This window comes from Amia ocellicauda, chromosome 9 (genome assembly GCF_036373705.1).
Source record: "Amia ocellicauda isolate fAmiCal2 chromosome 9, fAmiCal2.hap1, whole genome shotgun sequence".
Taxonomy (NCBI): domain Eukaryota; kingdom Metazoa; phylum Chordata; class Actinopteri; order Amiiformes; family Amiidae; genus Amia; species Amia ocellicauda.
The window spans coordinates 27,505,446-27,517,463 of NC_089858.1; the positions used below are offsets into that span (position 1 = coordinate 27,505,446).

General features: G+C 36.9%; 1 protein-coding gene across 1 annotated transcript in view; it reads left to right on the forward strand.

Annotated features, from left to right (window-relative positions):
* Window positions 1-12,018, forward strand: part of znf469 (zinc finger protein 469) — a 303,856-nt gene that overhangs the window by 276,830 nt on the left and 15,008 nt on the right. The window lies entirely within an intron of this gene.

A 12,018-nucleotide genomic window follows, 5' to 3' on the forward strand; every position in this document is an offset into this window, starting at 1 on the left:
GTATTGAATGGAAACCAAATGATTTAGTAGACTGACGGCTTCCCCTTTCAAGCTAGTTCTGCTGGTTTATGTACAGTGCAATATCCCCAGGCCTGTTAAACTGATTTCATGGTGCATTTAAAAAGAGGAAAGTACAAGATATTTTCATATTTGCTTTTTAACAAACAGCTTTCCACCTCCATTACAAGTGCTGTGAAATACAATATTTATAATACCCAGCTGACATAATTATTTTCTCTTTAGTCGTAGGCTTATGAGTTCAATAAAACCGAATATGTGTAGTTGGAACGCTGTAACAATTACAGTGAAAAGAACGCATGCAGATGACTGGATTCCTGGAATGAAGCATTGGTCTTATCTTGGCATTATGGCAGTTAGTGCTACTGTAGTATTGTTACGCTGGGTTTGCAAAGTTAGCTTCAAATAGGCGAGAAAAACACACAGACAGGTACAACGCCTTGCTTTTTGAATGGTATACGCACTATTTTGCCTTCTAAACAATTATTTGCAATCATCAATCAAAATCAAATTAAATCAAATGTACATTTCAAATCCAAGGTCTTAGACCCATAATAAGAATACATAGCTCAGCATATATACCTCTTTACATCCTCTATGAAGTATCCTCTTTGAAATCAGTGGTTACACTTATCATCTCCAGAGAATATGAGACTTGTCAGCTGGCCAGTAGTGTCTTTAAAAAAAAAAAAAAAAAAAAAGGGAAGGTCAGACTTAAGAGACCTGGTAGGATTTGGAGGTTAGTTCCCTTTCTCTGGGTGGCTGGCTTGGGCTGGGTTTCTCTTTCTCAATTAAAGACTGCACAGCTGAGCCAATTGTACAGCACCGGTGGAGGAGGCAGCAGTGGGCTATGCGGGTGGCTGCGATCCAGTTGCTATGTGATTATAAGCTTGAGTAGCTTTGCTTCTCCTTTTACTTTTCCAGAAACAGTTTTAACGAAATGGCAAAACGGCAAAGATGGATTGATGGAACTGTAGAAAAGCAAAGAAAACAAAATGCCAAGAAAATGAAGTGCCTGAAGACAGGCAGATGTTCAAAGTACTTACATTTATGAGTCACATCTCTGCCAAATACTGCCCGACTTCTTTTCAACCCCTCGTCAATTGTGTTAATTTCTTACTTGTCTGCTCATTTGTTCTTCTTCGTTTTTGACACAGTATCAATTTATGAACCCATGCTTGTATCCAAATGCACTTCGTTTTAGTGGAGGTGATTACGAATACACATCTGGAAGTGCTAGGGGAGAAAAAGAAGAAAAAAGGAGAGAAAATGCTTGAGTTACTAGTAAACAAGGTTGGGTGGTGACAGGTCTGATCCTTAGTTCAAATCAAAACAAGCTGATTTCAGGATGAATGACCTGATCCACATGAAGGTTGAAAATCTCCATCATTTGTCTCCTCTGGTGATTGATTTGGGGAGTTATTAAGACATGCTGACAGTGTATCTTCAGTAAGCTTCCCGTTAAGGCTACCTGTGCTGTCTGCTCAATGGCCACATAACGAACACTGATGGCCCAGGGTTATTTGCTCAATACCTTTCATTAACAATACATAGCTGTTTTTTATTTATTTGGTCCATGGCCAAGAAGCTAGCCAAGCATACGGCCATTTAAAATGCATGGATCACAAGTTGGCTGGAAAATACTAAGCCTAATGCTAATTTGATGATTGGTAGGTGCTGTTCATGCAGAGATAGAAAGTAGACACTGCATGCAAATCCTGGTATTTATTTTGCCTATAAACACCACATCAATATCCAAGAAGATGACAGGCAACAGAGATTTGCAGGAAATTGAGTTCTGGCAGGAAGACTTTTTTTTGTATACCTGCTGCTAAAAACAACAGACCTGCTAAAACGGCCCTGACTGTGCCTATGTGTGTGGAACAGGAAAGAATACATGTTTTGACTCCAGTATGTTGTACAGTCTGCACACTGTCTCCACACTTCCATTTCGCCTGTCTGCAAGAGCCACTCTTGAAATCCCCTCACTCTGTAGTTTCATCCCCCTCTGACAGAGCAAACAGCGCTTGCTACACTAAGTTGATTGTTTGGGATCATTTGAGCTGAGTTTGTGTTTTCAGAGTACACAACCTTAATTGCATTCTCATATGTAGCTGAACTGAAAAAAGTTTTTTGTAGGAATGAACTCTAAATTGCATTACCTTTGCGCCACACCACGACTCCCAAGTAACTATATTTTTCTAAGAAGCATATATATATGTGTGTGTGTGTGCTCTGCACTGTAAATGGAATACCGAGCATTTTTAAGGACCATTACATGTCATAAATTATTTAACAAATGTGTTTTACACATTTTAGTGTACATGTAGAGGTTTTCACTGTTCACTGAAAATCAGTTTCTAAGCCAGCTATTTGATGTTTTTCACAATCCTAGTCATATTTCCTACAGCATAACTACATCTGATCTATGTGTTCTTGCCAAGTATCTAAAACAAGGATAACCCCTTAAAATAAGGAATAGGAATATATATACACTCACCTAAAGGATTATTAGGAACACCTGTTCAGTTTCTCATTAATGCAATTATCTAACCAACCAATCACATGGCAGTTGCTTCAATGCATTTAGGGGTGTGGTCCTGGTCAAGACAATCTCCTGAACTCCAAACTGAATGTCTGAATGGGAAAGAAAGGTGATTTAAGCAATTTTGAGCGTGGCATGGTTGTTGGTGCCAGACGGGCCGGTCTGAGTATTTCACAATCTGCTCAGTTACTGGGATTTTCACGCACAACCATTTCTAGGGTTTACAAAGAATGGTGTGAAAAGGGAAAAACATCCAGTATGCGGCAGTCCTGTGGGCGAAAATGCCTTGTTGATGCTAGAGGTCAGAGGAGAATGGGCCGACTGATTCAAGCTGATAGAAGAGCAACTTTGACTGAAATAACCACTCGTTACAACCGAGGTATGCAGCAAAGCATTTGTGAAGCCACAACACGTACAACCTTGAGGCGGATGGGCTACAACAGCAGAAGACCCCACCGGGTACCACTCATCTCCACTACAAATAGGAAAAAGAGGCTACAATTTGCACAAGCTCACCAAAATTGGACAGTTGAAGACTGGAAAAATGTTGCCTGGTCTGATGAGTCTCGATTTCTGTTGAGACATTCAGATGGTAGAGTCAGAATTTGGCGTAAACAGAATGAGAACATGGATCCATCATGCCTTGTTACCACTGTGCAGGCTGGTGGTGGTGGTGCATCGTTTAAATGCCACGGCCTACCTGAGCATTGATTCTGACCATGTCCATCCCTTTATGACCACCATGTACCCATCCTCTGATGGCTACTTCCAGCAGGATAATGCACCATGTCACAAAGGTCGAATCATTTCAAATTGGTTTCTTGAACATGACAATGAGTTCACTGTACTAAACTGGCCCCCACAGTCACCAGATCTCAACCCAATAGAGCATCTTTGGGATGTGGTGGAACGGGAGCTTCGTGCCCTGGATGTGCATCCCACAAATCTCCATCAACTGCAAGATGCTTTCCTATCAATATGGGCCAACATTTCTAAAGAATGCTTTCAGCACCTTGTTGAATCAATGCCACGTAGAATTAAGGCAGTTCTGAAGGCAAAAGGGGGTCAAACACAGTATTAGTACGGTGTTCCTAATAATCCTTTAGGTGAGTGTATATTCCCCATGCAAACCATGGCAATCCTTAACTTGATCTAGATAAATAAATATTCAAGCAAGCAAACAAACAAACAAATAAATCATATTAGTGCAGCAAGATCTGCATAGCATGGTACAGCCTACACAGTGATGTTTCAAGGGAAGCCCCCATATTTCTAAGAAGAAACTAAAAGAAACCCAGAGAATGCAATATGTTGCTATCTGTCCCCTTTTGGAGTGTGTCCTTTAAGAGTCGCTGACGTTCTTTCAGAGACTGTACACAATGTCATTGATACATGGCTCTAATTGCTAGAGGATTTCTTGGTACATATTTAAATAAGCAGTTTATACTAAAAGTCACACTTTGACACCCTCTCTCCATCTGTAATTATGTAAGGAACAGAATGTTCTTTTTATCCTTAAATTTTGTCTGCATGATCTCAGACCATCTGAAAGAGAATTTGTTGAAGCATTTTTCAGGGCTGTGAAGACCCCCAAAGAATTTACCCTTGGAGTTATTTTATTATTATTATTTTTACTTCTTGCACAGAACTGAAAACAACTGTACTGTTGATAAACTTAAATTTAATTAAAAGTTTTCATGAAATTCCAATTAATTTATAATACTTGTTTTTCAAATGTGAGTCTCTGTGATGGTTTGAAATAAAATTAAATGAGATTAATACGGTTGATCATGAATTCAGATATTTTCACTTGGCCATCTCCAATAGTAGCAGCTGGTTGATCATGATTTTTCCCAGCATTGTGTCATACACAGACAAAGCCACAACCATTGCAGTCTTTCACACAGTCATATGCTGTTTGTGCTACTTTAACAAACCACAATACGCCCACATTAAGCCCCACTCTGTCTCTTCTGCATCTGGTCTTTCTGTTCTCCCCTTTGGTTGGATGTGTTTGGAATTCATCTGGATAAGTTCTCAATATTTAACAGTAAATACTTTGACACCAAGTTGATAGAGCAAAGACACATCACACACGAAAGGTTAACAGAGACTAAGAATAAACTTTATGAATTGAGTAAATAGACTGTTCATTACTTAAAAAACACACAGTTGCTGCTATTTGAAAGACTAATAGAAAATTCAGCATTTTAACCATGGTTGTATTGAACTCTCTTGACCAGGTACTGTGAATTTATTGACTTTGATGTTTTCCACTCAAGTAAGCAGTTGTTGTTGCTGGCTAATGAAATCCCTGCCATTTAAATTGATTTTGTACCAATACATAGAAACTGCCCTGTTTGTTGATACGTTTTTAGATCATAGTCCAAAATGTTAGGATACAAATATCTCTGTTTTAATGCATGATAAAGTCATTGGTTCTCTTTTTGGTAAATTACAATTGTAAATCATTCACTGTAAAAATGTACAGTCAGTGATTTTACAGTCTTACTTTGACATTTTTAAAATACAACACAAAGGAAATTGCTTATTCTTCAGCTGATTTCAATGAACTGGTGAAATGTATACAGTAGTTCTTGATTTCAGTCTTTTGTAAAATTTTTAGAATGGTATTATATTTTCGTAATATTAAAATAAACCTTAGGATGTTTGTTAATTAAATAGGACCTGGTTTCACTCCAGCTTTGATTGATTTTAAATCAGACCTCATAAGCTGGTCAATGTTGTGATTTGAAAGGGGATCCAGTCTTTTTAAACAGTAGTAATATCTTCAGCCATATGAAGATAGATGCCATCTGGAAAACTGGAAAATGTCATCCCAATCCAAGACTAACATACATTGCGACGGCAGAAAAAAAAAAATATATATATATATATATGTTTTTTTTTTTTTTTTTTTTTTTTTTTTCTGTGGACTAAAACTTGAGCCCGGTGATAGTAAAGAAATGAATAATTCCTCGCATTTTGGGGGCTGACAGGTTGGGATTTGGTGCTATTTCTGTGAGGGCCCTGTTATTCAGCACTGCTCTCTTTGTTGTTGGTGATTTGCTGGGATAATTTTCTCCCTCTGCGTGAAGCCCCAGTAAATACTCTGACATGATGTATATCCCTGCCTGTTGACCTTCCTTACAGCATCAAGCAGTGCCGGTGGCCACTGCAGGGTCTGAACGGTTTCACACTCAACTGCGTGCCCTTGCAGGGAACGGAAATTCGAACAGTTGGGCTTTGAAACCGGTGAGCTCACGGAGGGATGTAATTTCTCACAGTAGAGCCCGAAACTTGGACAGCACAGAAGATGTCTGGACTCAGCCAGCCTCCTTCATAATTTGTCTTTTTTTTTCCTCCTGTTTTTTGGTAAATAGCTTTTTCAGAGGATGCTAATGTGAAAGTTCATCCAGATTAGGAGAGACTTAATCCTCCCTCCCCGGCTCCTAGCCTCTAATGTTATTTATTCAGGAAACTACCCCTTTCTCCCTTGAATAAGCTGCAGGAGTTTTTTAGTCTCATTTGTATTGAAAAGCAACACCTGCCCTGCTTAGTCTAACCTGGCAGGGAAGGTTTAACGACTTGGCAAAGTACCCATCATTTGTGATGCTGTTTTTCATGTTATCGTTTCCTCCTGAAGTCGAGGACGGTGCTTATAGTTATTTTATTCATTTTTGTTCCTGCATCCTCACAGTATTCAAAGCTGCTGCCTTCGCCAAAGGAATTGACAGACTTGGGGTATCTTGAGGAGGAGAGGTGGTGTCCCACAGAAAATTACATTTGCATCATTAATCTATGAACTTTTATAGGCAAGCATAATTAAGGGCAAGACCGTTTTATATAAGGATGGATAATTGCTACTTGGAGAAAAAAGATCTGCCTTTTCAAAAGCATGCAAGAAAAACTCTGATTTTGTTGTAATGCTATGTATTAACAATAAAGCAAAACCCAAGGCTTAGTGTGAATGCTTATTTGAAGCACTTAAGACCAGGCCCACTGTCAGCCCCACCCATCAACTGAAAGATCTTATGTCACATTATTGCCTATGCATGTTGGGTAGTTTATTTTTTAACTGTAATTACAACCCTCAAGAACATTATACACAGTTAAATATATAGGACAATGCATGTCGGCATTACTTATGAAGTTAATTAAGGGTGTGGGTTGGTTTCAGGGCCTTATATTGACATATTGCGGGATGCAAAAGCACAAGAAGCCAGTTGCTGTTCAGTTTATTTTTGCTGTAAAAAGACAGGGTACAGGATACTTCTGTCAGAGTCACATGCTAATTCGGACGCTACCATCGGACGACACCAGTTAAGTCACCAAGCTTAGTGAAAATATATTAAAGGCTACCCGGTTTTCTTTTAACATTTCAAATGTTTTGTGTACTTTTATAGGGAAAACAGTCGACCACTATGTTCCCTGCTGAATATTCAAAAGCAGTTAGACATAGATGACTTTAATAATACCTTCATTTTAGTGTCTTGCCAGATTTACCTGGCATTTTAGTGTCTTTACCAGAGTCTTTGAATTGGAGTGATTAAGCTTTAGATAGGTATTGGAAAGGTGTTGTTGGTTCAACATGTTAAGAGAGAGGCTTTTTTTTCTTTTCTTCTCTTCTTTTTTTTGGTAAATGGAGTTTTTGATTGCATTTGTGCAGAAAAGGTTCAGTGAATAACAGATTTTCCACTTATGTATTGCGTAATTGTTCAGAAGGATCCAAAATGAGTTTTCCTCCAGATCTTTTCAAATAGTGGTGAAATATCCTCTTATTTGTAGGAAACTAAAATAAACCAGACTCAAAAAAAGAAGAAAATTAAAAAAAGACTTTCCACATGTTGTGTTTTTCGGTGATAAAATGTTTCTCATTATCAAACTATTTTCTCTTAGCATTCATATGACATCTCACCTTGAATGGCCCCTTTAAGTATTTGTATATGTTCACTCTTCTTTAGTTATGCCACAGCCAATATAATTACACAGGCAAACAAACAAAAAGATTGTTCAGATCCGTGTATCAGTGTTGCGTGGCAGTGAATACGTATTTTGTGCATCAGTACACACTCAACAATCCATGTTTATCTGATCGTTGTTTTTCTCATTGAGTTCTGCAGGTTAAACATTCTGTGAGAGGGTTGCTTGATGAACACAAGTGTTGAATAGCCAAGCAATCATGCCAGATGCTTTACAAATCATGATATTGCAGCCTTTTATAGTATTGCTGAAATGCAGATAGTTGTAGTTTTTGTTTGTTTTTTAAGAATAACACTTTTCTATAACTGCAAGTATGATGCAAGTTGACTTGTTTAGCATAGCTTGTTGAGAAGCGTTGCAGCTCTTCTGTTTGTATGGGGAATAGTGTTCAGTTACATCATATGCATGCTGCATTGAATACCAAAACATTTTTATTTTATGGGTACTGATGGATGCACTCTCTGCTTATACACCTCGGGCCACTACTCACTTTTATCTCTGCTCATATGTTCACCCCTTTTTGGGATGTGTTAACTGTTTTGTTCTGCATGTGCTTTGATAAATGAGACGGCTGTGTCGACCTTGCATACAGTAAGTTAAAACTTCATATGCAACATGAGGATTAAGTTCAGACACAACAAGGTCATTCCAATGCCAAAAAAACCGCACAGTTGATTGATAATGGAAAAATCGGGTTTGGTGAAGAAAGGAGAAGAAAAAAAAGAGAAAAACAGCAGATTGTTCCAAACTGAATGTCTTCCAAGTTCTGTGGGAGAAGGGAAAGGAAGAAATACAATAAATACTAGGTTGAGGTGTCATTTTTGTTTTGTGGGGTTCATTCTGGTTTTGGATTATTCCCATTGTTACCAATCACTATTTTAAGACTCATGTGCAATATTACTTTCAAAGTTGCTTATTTTTAAATTACATGTTCATATGTATAGATTTTCTGTTGAATTATGGACACAACCTAGTAGAACAAGTATGTAAATACTTTGCAAATAGAATATTAAAACCTCATAAATTATGCACATTTTGTGTAGGTGTGATTCTGTCATTGAAACTGATATGGTGATAAAGATTATATTGGACTATCCACTGTAAGATAAAGTTTTAAAGGATAGTACTTCAGGACTATTGGGTCAAGTAAACTAATTTGATACAAAGAAATTAACCAAGGCAATGGGAAAGTGAATTGTGTGACTTTAGAGTGATTTTCCTGTTTCCAGTAGGTGGTAGTAAGTAGTCACTTTCCAAATCGATATGCTAAATAAAAATGACTTAATGTTGTAGAAAGATTAATTTGAAAAGTACTGTACTATTTTTGGAAAAGTAAAAGATAATTTATTTCTGTTCTTTTCATCCTTACTGCCAGATAATGTAGAAAGTGTTGAACAACAGTGTAGAAATAAGTCGCATCTTCTTTCTACTATCTTGTTTATCTTAGTATTTCACAGATTTCAACACTGAGTGCTCTACTGAAGTGTGAGGTGCATCATAGCCAAAGCTTGTGAGATAACACACACACACACAACCACACATACATATCTGCGTATGTATAGCTATTTATATGTGTGTATTAATTAAGATATAGTAGTTAATTATTCATTTAAAAATGCCTTTACCTGAATGCCCTGTTTAATCTGCGTGTACAGTGTGTGATATTTCCACTAAGTCTATTGCAAGGGAGCTCCCCTGGGCAATGCTTTTGGAATACTGCGACCTACATATGTTTTGCACCACAGCTTTTCGTCACTCAAATGAGCTGCGTAGTTTAGGGATACTGCAATTAGCGAACTTTTCCATTTTTTAAGCAGTGCTGTGAGAGTTCAAATTACATTTCAAACATGGGGAATGGAAAGCATTTTTCAAATGCATATTGGTTTAGTCAAATTGAATGCTCCCATATGGTCCTTGCAATAAACTTAAAACCAAGGAACTTTACTTTTTTCAGCCAGTCTGTAGGAAGAAATCTTTTGATATGTACTTCTTCTCATTTCCAAGTTGCCTGTTGAATTGTCTAAAACTTGAACTATCCTAGCAGAGATCTAAACCTTTTAAGAGCATATTCAGGAACATGTGTTTAAGGATCGCTAGTGGAATTCAAGTTCACTTTAAATTCTATCAAATAATGTACTTATTGAAGCAATTTATGTTTGTGTAATGCAAAATAGAAACAATGAGAACCAAAAATAAGAAACATAATTTTAAATCCTAACTCCTAAGTATGTACAATTTTTCACTTTTCACTTCTTTCACATCTTTTAATATTTTACTTGTTGGTTTTTTGAGGGCAAAATAGTTTCCACCTATATTTGTTTAGCCTGCAGTGACAAGGTCATATTTTATAATAGGAGTAGTCTGAACAGGGAAACTAACTAGGAGAAATGCTCATGTTAGAACATTTACCAAGAACTGTGTACATGTCTGCTACTTATCAGTTGGGATTCGTAAGAGATACAGACAAGCGAAGATTATGCAAGCTCACAATTTTACAAGCGATCTCTTTAAGATCTCTTTAAGAGTGCATGTTTTAACCAAAGAAGTCTACACAGACTCTCATCTGGCACATGGATACTCTATTTGGCAACACGCCTTTGCAAATTTAAATAGTGGTACACAAGTCTTCATTGGCCATTGAATAGTCATAGTCATTGGCCCAGTCAATATAATTAGGGCATTTTTATGAACGTTTAATTCATGCAGACTCAGGGTTCATATGTTAACGGATGCTGGCTCCACAGTACAGAAATTACATTCTGCTGTAAGCATATGGCTGCTTCTAGATTCACCTCATAATGAAGCATGAAGCCAAGGTAAACTTACAGGGGGAAAAAATACAGCAATCGCTCTCAGTTTGTAATGTTTGGCACTAAACATTACGTGTTGAATATGATTAAACTGCCAGTATACCAAACAGTCAATACACTTGACATAACTTTTAGTTTTTCCAGTTTTTAGAAAATGTCTCTTTAGAAGAGTAAATATATCCTGGAATATACTTACTGACTGATTAAAGCTACTGTATTTCTGCTCACAGTTCATAGTACAGTCAAAAGAGTGGAATTCAACATTAAAATGTTTCTGAACAACTGAAAGTGATGCTGGAAAAAAAAACTGTGATCTGAAAAAGTTGTAGCAAAAATGTGTTATATTAAAATATAGCCATAGCACCATTGAATAGAATGTGATAAATAATTTATAAAACAATCCTTTGTATTTTAAATCATGTTAAGCTTTGACTGTATTGTTTCACTTTCACAGCATACATCATTCAAGCCTTAAAAATGACATTCAGAGTTGAATTCACTTCAGTCTGAGTCACAATATCAGTAAAAGTAATGTTTAGTGCTAGACAAAATTAAAACCTTGACCTACCCACAAATCACAAAGTATTAATCTGTATCTTATTGTGTTTTAATATATTGTCAGAAGCCTACTAATATATCAAAATGTGATAAGTTTGTAATTTACAATTTTTGGGCAGGTCAAAGTTTTGATTTGGTTTAAACCTTAGTCGGGAAACCAGGACATATTTATTTCACCCAAATTTGAAGATGAAATAATTTGTCACAGTGTAGGCTGTAGATATTGTTATGCATTTTTGTTTTTCTTTTTAATAACCAGAGTATACCATAAGCTGTGAAAGAATAACTTCTCCGAAAAGTTTCCACTCTTTGGGGAGCTCTTCTCAAATGATTCATTTGACTTCTAAGGCTTCTAGGCTTTTATACCTCCTCAGCATTCTGTACTCGGTCACTTCATTAGTTAGGGACATGATCTCAGATCTTGCCAGCAGTGCTATGAATCACTCCTCCATTTCCCACTGCTTTTCAATATAAGCCTCTCAGTGTTAGTGTGAAGGATTCAAGTGCACACCATCCATTTTTTACCTGTGGCATGGGATCCGAATAAAGCTAACTCTGTGCATGCTTGTATACTATCACTACTGATTTTGAAATATGACTATCTACTAAATGTTTTGTCACACATAACACCTCAGCTTGTGTGAACCGAAGTGAGATTATGCAATCATTCTATAGAACTGTAGATTTCATGTATTCTTTTGAAGTCCTGCATGAGTCTTTGACTATTAGAAGAAAATAAAAATAAATTAAATCTATACAATACATATGTGACTTTGGAAGACTTGACTGGTTTATTTTTCAGCTTCTCAGTGGCTTAAATAAAAGTGTGCATTGTATTACACATTTGAAAGAGTAGCTGGGGTGTTGCAAGATGCACAAAGTGGTTATAACACGCAAGTAGGAGTAAGCTCTTTTTCAATCATGTTTTTTTTAGAAACTCAGAAAGTCCTGCAATAAAGGAAGTCTTGGTCAGACTGAGGGGTGCGGCTTTGTTTTTTTAAATGTGAAAAACGTTCTCAAGTTTTTTTATTTCAGATTTATGCAACAGTTTACCCTTTAGAAATATCTTTGTCAAACATGTTCTGATTAAATTCAACTGTGAAG